This window comes from Elephas maximus, chromosome 4 (assembly GCF_024166365.1).
Source record: "Elephas maximus indicus isolate mEleMax1 chromosome 4, mEleMax1 primary haplotype, whole genome shotgun sequence".
Taxonomy (NCBI): Eukaryota; Metazoa; Chordata; class Mammalia; order Proboscidea; family Elephantidae; genus Elephas; species Elephas maximus.
Window position 1 is genome coordinate 183,746,268 of NC_064822.1, and position 15,612 is coordinate 183,761,879.

At 47.4% G+C, this 15,612-nt stretch overlaps 1 non-coding gene across 1 annotated transcript; it reads left to right on the top strand.

The window, feature by feature from the left end:
• Window positions 1-15,249: 15,249 nt before the first annotated feature.
• Window positions 15,250-15,356, top strand: LOC126076621 (U6 spliceosomal RNA). Its single transcript, XR_007517548.1, has one exon. It is a non-coding gene; the product is annotated as a U6 spliceosomal RNA (small nuclear RNA).
• Window positions 15,357-15,612: the final 256 nt, after the last annotated feature.

Consider the following 15,612-nt stretch of genomic DNA (forward strand, 5'->3'; position numbering starts at 1 on the left):
CCTCTTAGGACCTACACACACATTTATATTCTTTACTTTTTTAACTGAGGTATAAAATACATATGGAAAAGAATGTTGTTAAGTGTGAAGTGCTCGAATCTTAAATGCACAGCTTGATTAACTTTTACATATGTGTGTACACCCATGTAACCACTGCCTATATCAAGATAAGGAACTGCTCCCTGGAAAGTTCTCTCAGGCCCCTTTCCAGTCAATTCCCACTCCCTTCCCTCCCCAAAGGTAACCACCATTCTGACCTCTATCATTATATACTAGTTTTGCATGTTCTTGGACTTCATATAAATGGAATCATGCAACATGTGGTCTTATGTATCTGGCTTCTTCCACACAGCATAAGGTCTGTGAGTTTCAGCCATGTTGTGTGTGTCAATAGTTTGTTGCTTTTAATCTCTGAGTCATATCCATTGTCTGGGTGCAATGCAGCTTACCCACTTTCCTATTGATGGGCATTTGGGTTTTTTCTGCTCTTTGACTATTACTAACAGAGGACATTCTTGCACTTGCCATTTGGTAGATATATGGATTTATTTCTCTTAGTTATTTACTGAGAGATGGGAATCCTGGGTCATAGGGTAGGCATGAAAGAATTTTGCAAGACCAATGACTCCTTCATTGCAAATGCCTTTTTTCAACAACATAAACAGCAATAACAAACATGGACTTCGCCAGATGGAACACACAGGAATCAAACCCACTACCTCTGTAGAAAGAGATGATGGAAAAGCTCAATATCATCATTCAGAACAAGGCCAGGGGCTGACTGTGGAACAGACCATCAATTGCTCATATGTAAGTTCAGGTTGAGACTAAAGAAAATTAGAATGAGTTCATGAGAGCCAAAGAATGACCTTGCGAAAATCCCACCTAAATTTAGGGACTATCTCAAGAATAGATGTGACACATTGAACACTAATGACTAAAGCCCAGACAAGTTGTAGAATGACATCAAGAACATCGTATTTGAAGACAGCTAGAGGTCATTAAAAAGACAGGAAAGAAAAGACCAAAATGGATGTCAGAAGAGACAGTGAAACTTGTTCTTGAATTCTGAGTAGCTAAAGTGAACAGAAGAAACGATGAAATAAAAGAACTGAACAGAAGATTTCAAAGGGTGGCTCGAGAAGACAAAGTAAAGTATCATAATGACATGTGAAAGAGCTGGAGTTAGAAAATCAAAAAGGAAGAACACACTTGGCATTGCTCAAGCTAAAAGAAGTAAAGAAAAAATTCAAGCATTGAGTTGCAATATTGAAGGATTCTATGGGTAAAATATTGAATGACACGGGAAAAACCAGAAGAAGATGGGAGGAATACACAGTCACAGTGCCAAAAAGAATTGGTCAACATTCAACCATTTCAGGAGATAGCATATGATCAAGAACTGATGGTACTGAAGGAAGAAGTTCAAGCGGCACTGAAGGCATTGGTTGAAAAAGGAGGCACCAGGAATTGATGGAATACCAGTTGAGATCTTTCAACAAACAGATGCAGTGCTGGAAGTGCTCACTCATCTATGCCAAGGAATTTGGAAGACCTGGCCAATCAACTGGAAGAGATGCATATTTATGCCTATTCCAAAAAAGGGTGATCCAACAGAATGTGGAAATTATTGAACAATATCATTATTATCACACACAAGTAATTTTACTGAAGATCATTCAAAAGCCGTTGCAGCAGTACATCAACAGGGAACTACCAGAAATTCAAGCCAGATTCAGAAGAGGATCCTGGCTGAAAGCAGAGAATACTAGAAAGATGTTTACCTGTGTTTTATTGACTATGCAAAGGATTTGACTGTGTGGATCATAATAAATTACGGATAACATTGCAAAGAACGGGAATTTCAGAACACTTGATTGTACTCATGAGGAACCTGTACATAGACCAAGAGGCAGTTGTTCAAATAGAACAAGGGGATACTGTGTGGTTTAAAGTTAGGAAAAGAGTGTGTGTCAGGGTTGTAACCTTTCACCATGCTTACTCAATCTGTATGCTGAGCAAATAATCTGAGAAGGTAGGCTATATGAAGAAGAATGCAGCATCAGGATTGGAGGACAACTCGTCAACAACCCGCGTTATGCCAATGACCCAACCTTACTTGCTGAAAGTGAAGAAGACTTGAAGCACTTACTGATGAAGATCAAAGGCTACAGACTTCAGTATGAATTACAACTTCACATAAAGAAAACAAAAATCCTCACACTTGGACCAATAAGCAACATCATAATAAACAGAGGAAAGATTGAGGTTGTCAAGGATTTCATTTTACTTGTATCTATAAACAATGGCCATAGAAGGAGCAGTCAAGAAATCAAATGACATATTGCATTGGGCAAATGTGCTGCAAAAGACCTCTTTAAAGTGTTAAAAAGCAAAGGTGTCACTTTGAGGACTAAGGTGTGCCTGACCCAAGCCATAGGTGATGCTTTATATGCATGTGAAAGCTGGACAATGAAGAAGGAAGATCAAAGAAAAATTGATACGTTCGATTATGGTGTTGGCAAAGAATACTGAATGTACCATGGACTGCCAGAAGAATGAACAAATCTGTCTGGGAAGAAGTACTACCAGAATGCTCCTTAGATGCAACGATGATGAGACTTAGACCCACATACTTTGGACATGGTATCAGGAGGGACCAATCCCTGGAGAAGGACATCATGCTTGGTAAAGTAAAGGGTCAGCTAAAAAGAGGAAGATCCTCAACAAGATGGATTGACACAGTGGTCGCAACAACGGCCTCAAGCATAATAAGAATTGTAAGGATGGCACAGGATAGGGCAGTGTTTTGTGCAGTTGTACATAGGGTCACTATGAGTCGAAACTGACTTGATGGCACCTAATAACAGCTTGGGTTCAGCCATGGTAGGAGTATTTACATCACAGCTATTAGGCAACACCACAAATCAGGGCTTTTTGTTCTCAGAGAGCTGTTGGTTAAAAATCTACCTGCACACCGCTGATTAGTCCTGCATGCCTATCCTGCTGCTGTTAGGTGGCGTTGAGTCAGTTCCAATTCATAGCGGCCCTATGTACAACTGAACAAAACACTGCCTGGTCCTGTGCCATCCTCATAATCATTGTTATGTTTCAGCCCCTTTTTGCAGCCACTATGTCTATCCATCTCACTGATGGTCTTCCTCTCCTTTGATGACCCTCCACTTTATCAAGCATGATGTTCTTCTCCAGGAACTGGTCCCTCCTGCTAACATGTTCGCTTCTAGGGAGCATTCTGGCTGTACTTCTTCCAAAACAGGTTTGTTCGTTCTTCTGGCAATCTGTGGTATATTCAATATTCTTTGCCAACATCATAATTCAAATGCATCAGTTCTTCTTCAGTCTTCCTTATTCCTTGTCCAGATTTCACAGTTACGTGAGGTGATTGAAAATACCATGGCTTGGGTTGGGAGCACCTTTGTCCTCAAACTGACGTCTTTGCTTTTCAACACTTTAAAAAGGTTTTTTGCAGCACATTTGCCCAATGCAATGGGTCATTGATTTCTTGACTGCTGCTTCCCTGGGTGTTGATTGTGGATTCAAGTAAAATGAAATCCTTGACAACTTCAATCTTTTCTCCATTTATCATGATGTTGCTTATTGGTCCAGTTGTGAGGATTCAAAGCTAAGAAGGTGAAATAACTGAACCCAGAGGTGGAAAGAGATGCATGTGATTGGACCTTGGAGCCCACATGAGCTGGCTCCAGAACGCCACTGAGCCTCTTTTCCTTAGTAACTCTTCAAATAGAACAGGGCCTGTGGATCCCGAGAGTAGGCTGCATTGTATAACTTGGGTTCATTCATTCCAGGACATGCTTTACATTTACCTTCCTATTGTCACCTCAGTCCAGTCTCTGTTAGGCTAAAGGGCATGCTTCCATCTCTTACCAGATCATGAAAGAGAAAGTGCTCCGCTGAGGCCAGTGTGGCCGGGGCAACAGGGGTCAGGGAGCCATCCCCAAGGTGCACTGTGGAGAAGAGCCACTCTGCCCCCATCGAAGTGTTCCTTCATTGCCAGCCTCGGAGGATATCAGTGTTATCATTGTTGCTGTTATTGTTAGCTGCTGTTGAGTCACCCCGACTCATGGTGGCCCCATGTTCATCAGAAGGAAACGTTGCCTGGCCCTGAGCCATCTTCACAATCGTAGGCATGTTTAAGCTCATTATCATGGTCACCATGTATTGTGAGTGGCCTCCCAACCTAGGAGGCTCATCTTCCAGCACTTGGAACAATATTCTATTGTGATCCATAGGATTTTCACTGGCTAATTTTCAGAAGTAGACATTCAGGCCTTTCTTCCTAGTCTGTCTTGGTCTAGAAGTTTCACTGAAACCTGTCCACCATGGGCGACCCTACTGGTATTTAAAATTCCAGCAGCATAGCTTCCAGCATCACAGCAACACAAGGTCCCACAGTACCACAGAATGATAGATGGGGGTATTGTTATTATTAAGTGGTAGTTTCCTTATAGAAACAAAGCTTAGAGATCCTAAGATCACACAGCTAACAAGTAGCGGTCAAGTTGGATGTGACCTCTAAAGCTTGGCACTTGGAGAGGAAGTGCCAATGGCAGATGAATGAACCTCTAAGAATAACATTCCAGACTCCTCTGTGGCTGGTCAAGGAGAGAGAGGCTCAACACCCCTTAAAATCACACCCCAAGGCTCACTTGGAAGGGCTGGACCAGGCCAGGCAGCCTTTTCTGCTTCATGTGAAAGCCTCTGAGTTCGCCACCATGCAGTCGCAGGCTGTGTCTCACAGGCAAAGCCAACCCTCACCCGGATGGCAGCTGTTAACAAACACATTGCTGCTGCTTTGGGGCTGGGGCCTCCGAGGACACATCTGTTCACAAGGAATGCTTGGTGACAATCTTCCTTGCTCTGCTCATCCTCTCTGCCCCAGGGCGGGGTTGATTTAGTGTCCCCTTCCTTCCTGATGCTGCCCTTAATTTCTCCTCTTCTGCACTCCCTTCTGTCTGTCCATCAGACCTTGACAATCCCTCACGTCTCCAACAATACAGATATTTCCTGGCTCCCCATGGCCAGGAAGTCCAAACGCCCATGTCTATCATCTTTCAAGGTCTTTTAGAATGTAGCACCTGCCCGTTTTCTGGAACGTCTGTCTCCTGTCACTCAGCAGCTGGCCCTTCCCTGCAGACGTTCTACTCTTTGACGCACAGCCCATCTCCTCTGTCGAGCAAGCCATTCCCACTTCTCTACCTGGTAGGCTACTGCTCACCCTTGAAGACCCACCCAACTCAAGCTGGATCTTTCCTGTGAAGTCTTCCAGAACCTGCCGTCACTTCCCTCCACCCCCAGCAGAATTAGTCACAGCTGCTTCTAAAACAGACCATTGAATCCTAACAGCATGGACCTGTCTCCATCTGCTCCTCAAGATCACAGGCGGTGTCTCCTTCATCTTTGTGTCCCTGGTGCCTAGTCTGGAGCCTGGCATTTAGCAGAGGCACTCAGTACACATCTGAGGTTTATTTTAATTTAGTAAGGAAACATCTCAGTGCTCGGGACCACTGTCCCGCCCGAACGTGTCCAGGAGAGAGCCTTAGTCTCCAAGGAGGGACTCCCACACCTGCCCGTGGTGGCAGCTGCAGAAGGAGCTTGTTATGGGTTGAATTGCGTCCCCACAAGAGATATGTTGAAGTCCTAACCCCTGTGACCTTGTCTGGAATTAGGGTCTTCATAGATGTTGTTAGTTAACATAAGGTCATGCTGGAATCTGCTGAGACCTAAGCCACATGACTGGTGTTCTGATACAAAGAGGAGAAGAGACACAGAGACAGACGGCACAGAGGGGAGACGGCCATGTGACACGACAGAAGCAGAGATTGGAGTGATGCTGCCACAAGTCAAGGAACACCAAGGATGGCCAGGAGCCACCAGAAGCTGGAAGAGGCAAGGAAAGGACCTTCGCCTAGAGCCTTTGAAGAGAGCATGGTGACACTTTGATTTCAGATTTCTGGCCTCCAGAACTATGAGAGAATAAATTTCTGCTGTTTGTTAGGGTAGTCCTGTGACACTCATACAGGGCCTAAGTCTGGGTCTTGTCCCATGTTGCAGCTGCACTCAGCCCCCTCCCCCGAAGCTGGACTTCTAGATTATTCTCATTTTCCTCCTCCATCCTACCTCCTCATGCCTCTTCCTTCCAGCTTTGTGGCAGAGAAGCAGCTCGATGAGGCAGCAAAACATGAGCTTTTCAGCCAGATTCATGTCGTTTCCTGCTTGTGCCACTGCCTTTATAATGGGGACAAATAAAATCAAACAAATCCGTTGCTGTCGGGTCAATTCCGATTCATATCGACACTGTAGGATGGAGTAGAGCTGACCCATAGGGTTTCCAAGGCTGTAAATCTTTACTACGAAAGCAGACTGCCACATCTTTCTCCTACAGGGGGGCGAGTGGGTTCAAACTGCCGGTTAGTAGCTGAGTGACTTAACCACTGCACCACCAGAGCTCCTTTTTGGGGGTGAATATCCCTCTCTTGTGGGGCTGAGTGAGGAGTGGAGTCCACGACTGGGAAGGACCGGCAGTGGGCCCAGTGCATGGTAGGTGGTTGGCCAACAATAGCTGTTGTTACTGGGTTGACATTCTCCCAGCCTGGGCCTGGTGTGGTTTTGCTCCATCCTTGGCACAATCTTACCTGAGTAACCTTGCACCATGAGTGATTTTAAATGAAAATAAGAGGTTTCTTCCTGTTACATCTTCCCCAAGATCATTATGATCTTGTCATATAAAAAGAACAGAAGGAGGTAGGATCAGTAATTCTACTGGATTAATTCTTCTAGGATCAGAAGTTGGGAGGGGGTTAGAATTGGGGTGGACGTTTTCTTTCTCTTTCCCAAATTCTTTTTTGGAATGAGACTACTATATCATTAGTAGCCTGGAGCCCCTGGGTGTGCAAATGGTTAAGCACTTGACTAGCAACCAAAAGGTTGGAAGTTCAAATCCACCCAGGGGTGCCTCAGAAGAATAGGTTTGAACTGGCCAACCTTTTGGTTAGCAAGCACGTGCTTAACCATTGGCACCACCAGGGTTCCTTGAGTAACTGCTCTAAGCCAGAAATGGAATAAAACGGAACAGTAAGCTTCAGAAATAAATTCTGTTTTTAACATTTGAGGCCAGGTTGTGATGGGGTGGTGGCAGCAAGCAGCCTTGGCTTTGGGGAAAGCCCTGCTCCCCCACTTGGGACCATGGTCCTGGGGAGTCCCTAAGCTTCTTAGAGGCTGCAGTCCTCACAGGGGAAGTGGGGTAATCCCATTGATCACTAAACCTTGTTAGGGATCACATGAAATAACATGCGAGGAGAACATTGTCTGAATTGAGAAATAATGTATAACTACAAGCCATCAGAGGCCTGGTGGCACCGTGGTTAAGAGCTTGACAGCTAACCAAAAGGTCGGCATTTCGAATCCCCCAGCCACTCCTTGGAAACACTATGGGGCAGTTCTGGTCTGTCCTATCGACTCAACATCAACAACAGCTTTACTAGCCACTAAAGAGTCCCTGGTGGCACAAATGGCAAAGTGCTGAACTATTAAGCGAAAGTTTGGAGGTTCAAACCCACTCAGAAAGTCATCAGAAGAAAGACCTAGCAATCTGCTTCCAAGATCACAGCCATGAAAACCCTACGGAGCAATTCTCCTCTGCACACACGGGGCCACCAGCAGTCGGAGTCAAGGCAAGGCAACTGACAACAACTGACCATTAAGGATCTTTTATTATTTAAAAAGATGTGTGAGAGCCACTTCGGGAATGGAAGAAGAAGGGATGGAAAATACACCTCATTTCCAGAAAAAAACAAATGGGGGGGTGGATTTAATTTACGTGGATGACAAGTAAAATAAAGGAAAACGAGAAGCAAACTTTAAAAGGAAGGTTTGCAGCCCTTGAGACTGCGGTTTTACAGCCTCTGGGTCAGTGTCCTTCACACTGGAGAAAGTCTGATACTGCTTGTAACACTTCGAAAGGTCAAAACCAACCAGAACTTCAGCCCACTGCCTAAATGCATGAGAGCAGCAAATTTAAAAATTAATGACAAGGTCTCTCCTGCTGACACCTGGGTGCCAGCTCCGTTGTGGAGCCGAGAGGGGCAGCCGTTCTCAAAGGTGCCACTGCTCTCAGAAAGCCTTTCACTGTCTGCTTCTATTCCCAGGAGCCAGCCAAGCTCTACTGTATGCCATTGTCCCCGGACAACAATACGTTTTGAAATGAAAAATGTTCTAATTGGACACAAAGGAAACACCTTCCAGATTCCAAGCCTAGGCAGGAATAAAAACTACTCAGCAGAGGGCAGAAAGGAGAGCCAGTCGGGGAGGGTACGTGGGGAGCCCTGACTCACCTTCAAACTTCCCGGGCTGCAGAGAAAACCCTGAGACACAGCATCGAGGCAGCAGACAGGGTGCTGGCTGAGGGGAGAGGAGAGCCGACCGAGCACCTATTACAGCCGGGTGCTTTGTGTGAGTTCTCCCCACACCCTGTGCGTTGTTCTCACCGTCTCTGTTTTTCGGAGGAGCAACACAATATTACAGAGGCTAAAATCGCTTGCCTGATGGCATCGGCTGTGAAAGGCCAAGTCTAGGTGGAGCTAATCCTTGGACTGCCTGATGGTCAAGCCCTTTCTAACACGTTAAAAACAAGGTGCCCTTGAGCCTGTTCTGACTCACGGCGACCCCACGTGCGCCCGAGAAGTGCTCCGTACAGTTTTCAGGGGCTGATTTTTTGGAATCAGATTGCCAGGACTTTCTTCCGAGGCACCTCTGGCCGACTCAGATCTCCAGACTTTTGGTTAGCAGTCGAGCTCATTAACCCTTTGTACCACCCGGGGGTCCCTCAACTCATGAGAGTGCCTGTCTTTTGCCTAGACTTTCCCTTCTAAGCTCCACTGCACATATCTAAGATGCCTTAGGTAAGTGTGAGTCTCGGTTTATTTCTTTTGAAAAACAAAAAACAAAAAACCCAGTTGCCCTCCAGTCAGCCCTGACTCATTGTGACTCCATGCGTGTCAGAGTAGAACTGTGTTCCGTAGTGTTTTCAACGGCTGATTTTTTGGCAGTGGATTGCGAAGCCTTTCTTCTGACGTCCCTCTGGGTGGACTCAAACTTTCAAACTTTTGGTTAGCAGCAGAGCATGTTAACCATTTGCACCAACCAGGGACTCCATACATTTCGAAAATGGGGATACTTTCTGTATTAGTCAGTATGGGCTAGGTTTTGCTGCAGTGATGTCAGCGTGTAACAACAAACACACATTCATGCTACATGTCCATTGCCAGTTAGCTGGGGTTCTGCTCCAAGTTGTCTCCCTCTGGGACCCAGACTATTCCATAACAGGGAACATGCAACTTATAACTGTCTCTTAAAGTCCATATGTTTAAAGTGACATGGCTACACCTAACCTCCAGAGGGTTGAGGAGGGCAGTTTTGCCATGTGCCTGGGAGAAGGGGAGCCAGGCATGCTTGGGAAATGGCATTAACGCCTGCCAAGGCATCGTTTGTGCTTTTGCTTCATAAGGTATCATCAGGATCCAGAGGGAATTTGTACATGAACACTCTTTGTAAGTCATCAAGCCTTCTACAAATGTAAATTGCAAATGTAAAATACGAATGTAAATTACGAATGTAGAATATGAATGTACTATTATTGGGGTTGTCACTGGTGTTAATAACCCTTCCTGTCTTTCACACACTCCAAGAATGAGCGGTGGCAGTCCCCCCAGAGCCGTGGGAGGCCTTCTCTTCCCATCAGGATAGAAGATGCAAAGCAGACCCCGTGCCGAGTCGGTGCTCACTAGATCTGACTTCTGGCCCACTGACTGTCGTCAGATTTATTTTTTCTTCCTCTGCCGAAGTTTCTATCATTATCCAATCCCAAAGCCACAGAAGCATCAGAATTTTAATAGGCTTGGGCCCCAGAGCCTGGTAGAAAAACATTCTGATGCACGGTTGCAGATGGAAAGTGCTAGGTCTTTACACATGGGGCCGCAGGGTCCTGCGAGAGGCGATTGGGAGGTTTCTGGGGAAACATTCGGTGGTGGGGTTCTGACTTGTTGTCCCTGGTTCTGTCCCAAAGTTATGCCACACACAAAAAAAAATGCCACAGGCTAATGTTGAAGCTTAAAAACAAAACTCATGGAGAAAGGTTTTGACAACCTCTAGAAGTTTCCATGTGTCTGTCCTGGAGGTTTATGCTTGCAAATATCTTTCTTTTTCCTCTCCCTCAGGCCCTCCTTCTTCTAACTGGTAATCTCTTCTTACCTTTTTTTCATGGCCTCCCCTCAGCCCCACCACTGTATCTTACACATGTGTGCGCGCTCACACACACACACACACACACATACACACACACACTTGCAGTCCTGGGTTCTTTCTGCAGCCCTTCTTTGATACAAAATGTGGTGTAAAGTAGTTGCAAGAACACACCCTTGGCTCCCAGTGGGCCAGAGTTCAGTTCCTGCCTCTAACTCTCGCTGTGTGTCCTTGGGCACTCCCTTTCACCTCTCTGAGTTGAGTTTCGTCGCCAGAACATGGGGTGGCACTGCCTAGATTACAGGGTGGTGGGACCTCTGTGAATGAGCTTGTGTGGGACTGTGATCAATTTCTGTCTTTCTGCCCTCCCTACTGGAGTCCCTGGGTAGAGCAAATGGTTACTGTGCTTGGCTGCTAACCTGAAGGTTGGAGGTTCCAGTCTGCCCAGAGGCACCTTGGAAGACAGGCCTGGCAATCTCCTTCTAAAAAATCAGCCACTGAAAGCCCTGTGGAGCACAGTTCTACCCTGACACACAGGAGGTTGCCATAAGTCAGAGTCCACTGAACGGTACCTGGTTTTTGTGGCTTCCCTCCCTTCTCCCACTGATAGGGCCCTGGACTCGGGGACCACATCCCCCTCCTCTGGGGTCCACCAGTCCCCTGCATCCTGGGCCCTGGCACCCCACCCTGAGAGGTGCTGTCAGGATTGGGTGACTCCAGCCCAGCGTCAGGAAGGCCTCTCTTCACCAAGTCTCAGTTCCTCAGCACGCCGGGCACCGCTTTTCTCGGTCAGGCCCTAAGAAGAGGGAGGAGAGACTGAGCTGAAGCCTGGAGTGCTGGTGGGAAGCGAGGGGCTGGGGAGTTGGGGATGGTGGGCTTTGGCAGATGAGCAGCCTAGGAGCAGTGTGAGGTGGAGAAGAACAGGGGTCCGACAAGTCCAGCTCAGGAGATATGTCCACGGGAATGCCTCTGTTTTTCCTTGTGGCTGTTTGGATCGGGCTGCTTTTCTGGGACTCTATTCAGAGGCTGGACTACGCCTTTTTGGGTGTGTGCTACTTTCTTCCCCCACTCTTAGAGCCATGGAGGGCCCAGTGGGCGTCCTCCCCACTGCTCCTGGGACCCAGAGGCAGTCGCCTCCCACCGTCCAGTCCCCAGAAACATCACCTTCGGTCCTCATTCTGACAACAGGCCCTGTCCTGATTTTTCAACACCTTCCTACAGAGTCACAGGAAGGAGAGAGGGAGAAGGCCACTGAGACTACCCATTCCAAGGCCCCTGTTTTACAGCCAGGGGACTGAGGCCCAGGGCCATACAGTGGCCAGCCAGGACCAGAATCTTTTGACTCCCAGCGGAGGACACATACCCCCTCCTCCACCACCTTTCTCTACACAAGTGGCGCAGGGGTCTGGTCTGAAATGAGCCCCGAATAGTGAAATTACCTATAGTGGCAGCCAGAGGCGCGTCTAAGGCAGGGCAGGGATGGCTCCTGCCCTGGGCGCCACTGAGCAGTTTCTGTTAACCTGGTACAGCCCCACGTCCTTCCTCAAGCACGGTAGACACAGAGGTGTAGCAAGGAGGTGGGGGCAGAGGGGGTTCTTGCCCCCAGACCCAAGTTCAAGGGCACGCCAGACGAGGCATGGAATGACATTCTGAGGCACCACAAATGTGAAAGGCACCTGACTGAGGCAGCCACATAAGAGGGGAGAAGGCGAATGGGGGGTAGGGATGGTAGACAAGAGGGGGGAAGGTGTTTATGCTGATGTGTCGCTGCTCTCAACGTCTATTCATTTTGAAACTGCTGTGCTCGAATTGGGGGGGTGCAACTTAGAGATGGCCCCTGCCCTGGGTGCTCGTTACCCTCGCTACACCCCTGGTGGCAGCCCCCCCCTCCACACCAGGACTCCTTCGCAAAGGTTCATATTGGGGACTGACTCTCCCAACAGTCCCACCTAGCCCCGCTGTCTCCCAGCCCTGGCACAGAGTGATATCTCATGGAGGAGCCAGTGTCTTTAAACAGCCTATATCTTCAAACACTAGAATCATGGGGACTCTGGAAGCAGAGATGCTCACACCCCAAGAGACACCAGGTGACTAAGGGAAGCACTGAGCCGCGCCTCCTATTTCACGCTCATTCCTCCGAGCCAGCAGTTCAACAGGTGTGTTATGTAAATGATCCCTCCCTGGCTTCTGCCAGCAGGTAGAGCCGCAGCAGATGTAGGGCCTTAGATGTACGTGTGACTTGACTCTGCTGTTTGTGGGCAGAGAGACCCAGGCCCCCAAAGTGAAAGTCACCCTGAAACCCTGGGCAAGGTCAGCGGCTGCTGAGATCTGGAAGCAGAGCTGAGGGCAATCAGTGTACAATGGATGGGATTAGCCGTCACCATCCCACACTGTGATTTGGAGAGAGCTTATTTAGAAGAATGAAGCGCATCTCTAGGTTGTCCCAAGCAGCCACCGTGAAATCTAATATAAAATCAGCTGCAATTTTGGAAATTGTAACATGTCATGGAGTGAGACTGTGCTGAGAGAAGTTTCTAGAAGCCAGTGAGGGGTCAAGAAAGGGGACTGGAAAGGAAGAATGAGCCAGAGGTTTTGCAGCCCCTCCAGGAGAAGGTGTTACTGACGCAAGGATTTGGGCCACACATGGGGTCGCTGCGAGTTGGAATCAATTCAGTGGCAATTAACAACAACTACCAACAGTGATCACCAGTCAAGGTGCTGGGGTATTTTTTTGCTGAATGGACAGCCCCCAGGTTTACAGTCAGGCCCCAACCCACCTCTCGGGCCTCGTCTCCCTATGCTCCGCTCCAGCCTCCTGATTTTCTCTGGTCTCCCATGCTCATTCCTGCTTCTGCCCTGGACCCACCACGAGAGCAGGCATCTGAGAAAGTCGTCTCATCTTTTTCAAACCTCAGTTTCTCCATCTGTAAGAGAGAGGATAATGAGACCTCGCAGGATTGTTTTAAGGATTAAATGAGTGAACATGTGAAAGTGCCTTGCCCTCAGTACAAGTTGGCTGAATGATGACTGAATAAACAAACGAATAAATAAACACTTGAAAGTCTGGTAGCCAAGGATGACCTGCCTTATGGAACAGTCTCTTTTGATTTGTGTTATTGCAAATCAGACTCCTTAGGCTTGAGCGCCTCTGGAAAAGCTGATAAAGCAAACGTTTCTGAAGCTACAAAATCGAGGTGGCGGGGGCCTGGGCAAGGGGCAGCCCTCCCGGGAGTGTCATTTTGAAGCAGGCTGTGGCTTCACCTGCCCTGAGTCAGGGATGGAGGAATGAGTGTTGGCCAGACCCCTGAACAGAGAGAAAGACGCTTGCTTGGCACAGCTGTGCTCGGCTGAACACTGCTCCTCAGGACGCAGGCTCCCGGGGAACAGGGCCATTGATTTCTGTGCAGCAGACACAAAGGTCTGCACAATGTGGGGCCCGAGAGACACTGCCCCAGTCCATCACTTCCAGCATGGCATCTGGCCCATGTGCTTTTCAAAAAGGCAACTCACCAGTCGGCTTGATACCCCTTGGTGGATTCTGAAAACCCAGGCACTAGAAAATGCATCTTCTTGGAAATTAATGGAATGACAAGTTCAGCTCAAGGAGCATGCTTGCTGCAGTAGTGCCTGTAGAACAATGTCAAAACCAAGAAAAGCAAACCCAGTGCCGTTGAGTCGATTCTGACTCATAGCGACCCTGTAGGACAGAGTAGAACTGCCCCATAGAGTTTCCAAGGAGCGCCTGGTGGATTGGAACTGCCGACCCTTTGGTTATCAGCTGTAGCACTTAACCACTACGCCACTAGGGTTTCCGAACAATGTTCAGTCAATCTAAAATCCTAGGACTGTGGAAGATACACGGAAATGGGAAGATGGAGAAGGGAACTACTATATATTCAGCATCTGCCATACACAAGGCATTTGTAGCCACATTTCATTTAACTCTCACAATAGCTTGGCAAGGTTGGTGTTATTAACTTAGATCACAGGGAAGGAACAAAGGTTTGGGAAGGCTGAGGAGCAGACCCAGAGCTCCGAAGCCAGGAAGGAGCAAAGATGGGAATCAAACGGCACCGCCTGATCCCACAGACTCAGCATTTCCCACCTGCTTCCTCCCATGACCCTGCCCAGCCTCTGAGCAGTTAAAAGGTAATACAAGGAGGACTGGCACCGGGTTCTGCAAATGTTTAAATGCTGGGCCATTGACAGAAGATTGGTGGTTCCAAGCTACCCAGCGGTACCTCAGAAGAAAGGCCTGGTGATCTCTTTCCAAAAGGTCACAGCCTTGAAAACCCTACAGAGCACAGTTCTGCTCTAAAACTCGTGGGCTCACCATTGTTTTGTTTTTTGGCGCTGAGCTATGCTGAGTTCCCCTGGGATCAGGACTGAACTGAGCCAGGAAGTGCTGCTTTTATTGAGATATTTGCTCACATGTGATTAGAGGAAAGGCTACACGTGGGAAAGGGAGCCATGGTGGCAGCCTCAGTTTCCCCTCTGCTGTGGTCTCCAGTTTGGTTGGCCACTTCCTCAGCAAAATGGAGGCCCTGAGGTGAACAGGGGGACTTTGCTGATGGCTTTGGCTCCACCAGCAGCCCCACTGGAAGTTTCTCCCATACCCATCCCAACACAGTTGTGGTAAAGACAAGGTTCTCATCTCCTCACATCTCCAGAGCTGTTGTGTTACCCAAGGGACAGATTCACACTCTGTATATACTCGCAACTTGGGCACATGTCCCTCAGGCTTGGTGTGGGTTAGTTATGAAGACAGACGAGAATCCAAAGAGAAAGACATACACTCCCAACCCTGTCCCACCCCCAGGGCTATCAAAATTCTTTAAAATTGGGTATTTTAATGAGTTAATTCATGGCTTATTAATATCCACACACCTGTATTTATTTTGTCCATGCTGTGACCATCATATGCTAGGCAACTGGCAAATACTGCTATGTTCCAATGTTAAAAACAGCCGAGTGCTCGCTTTGGCAGCACATATACTAAAATTGGAACAATACAGAGGAGATTAGCATGGCCCCTGTGCAACGATGACACACAAATTTGTGAAGCGTTCCATATTTTTCAGATATAAAAGACTTATACGAAGAAAACTACAGTGCACTTTTGCAAGAAACCAAAAGAGACTTACATAAGTGGAAGAACATACCTTGCTCGTAGATAGGAAGGCTTAACATTATAAAAATGACTCTTCTACCAAAAGCGATCTATACATTTAATGCAATTCCAATCCAAATCCAAGGACATTCTTTAATGAGATCGAGAAACAAATCACCAATTTCATACGGAAGGGAAAGAGGCCCCGGATAAATAAGGCATTA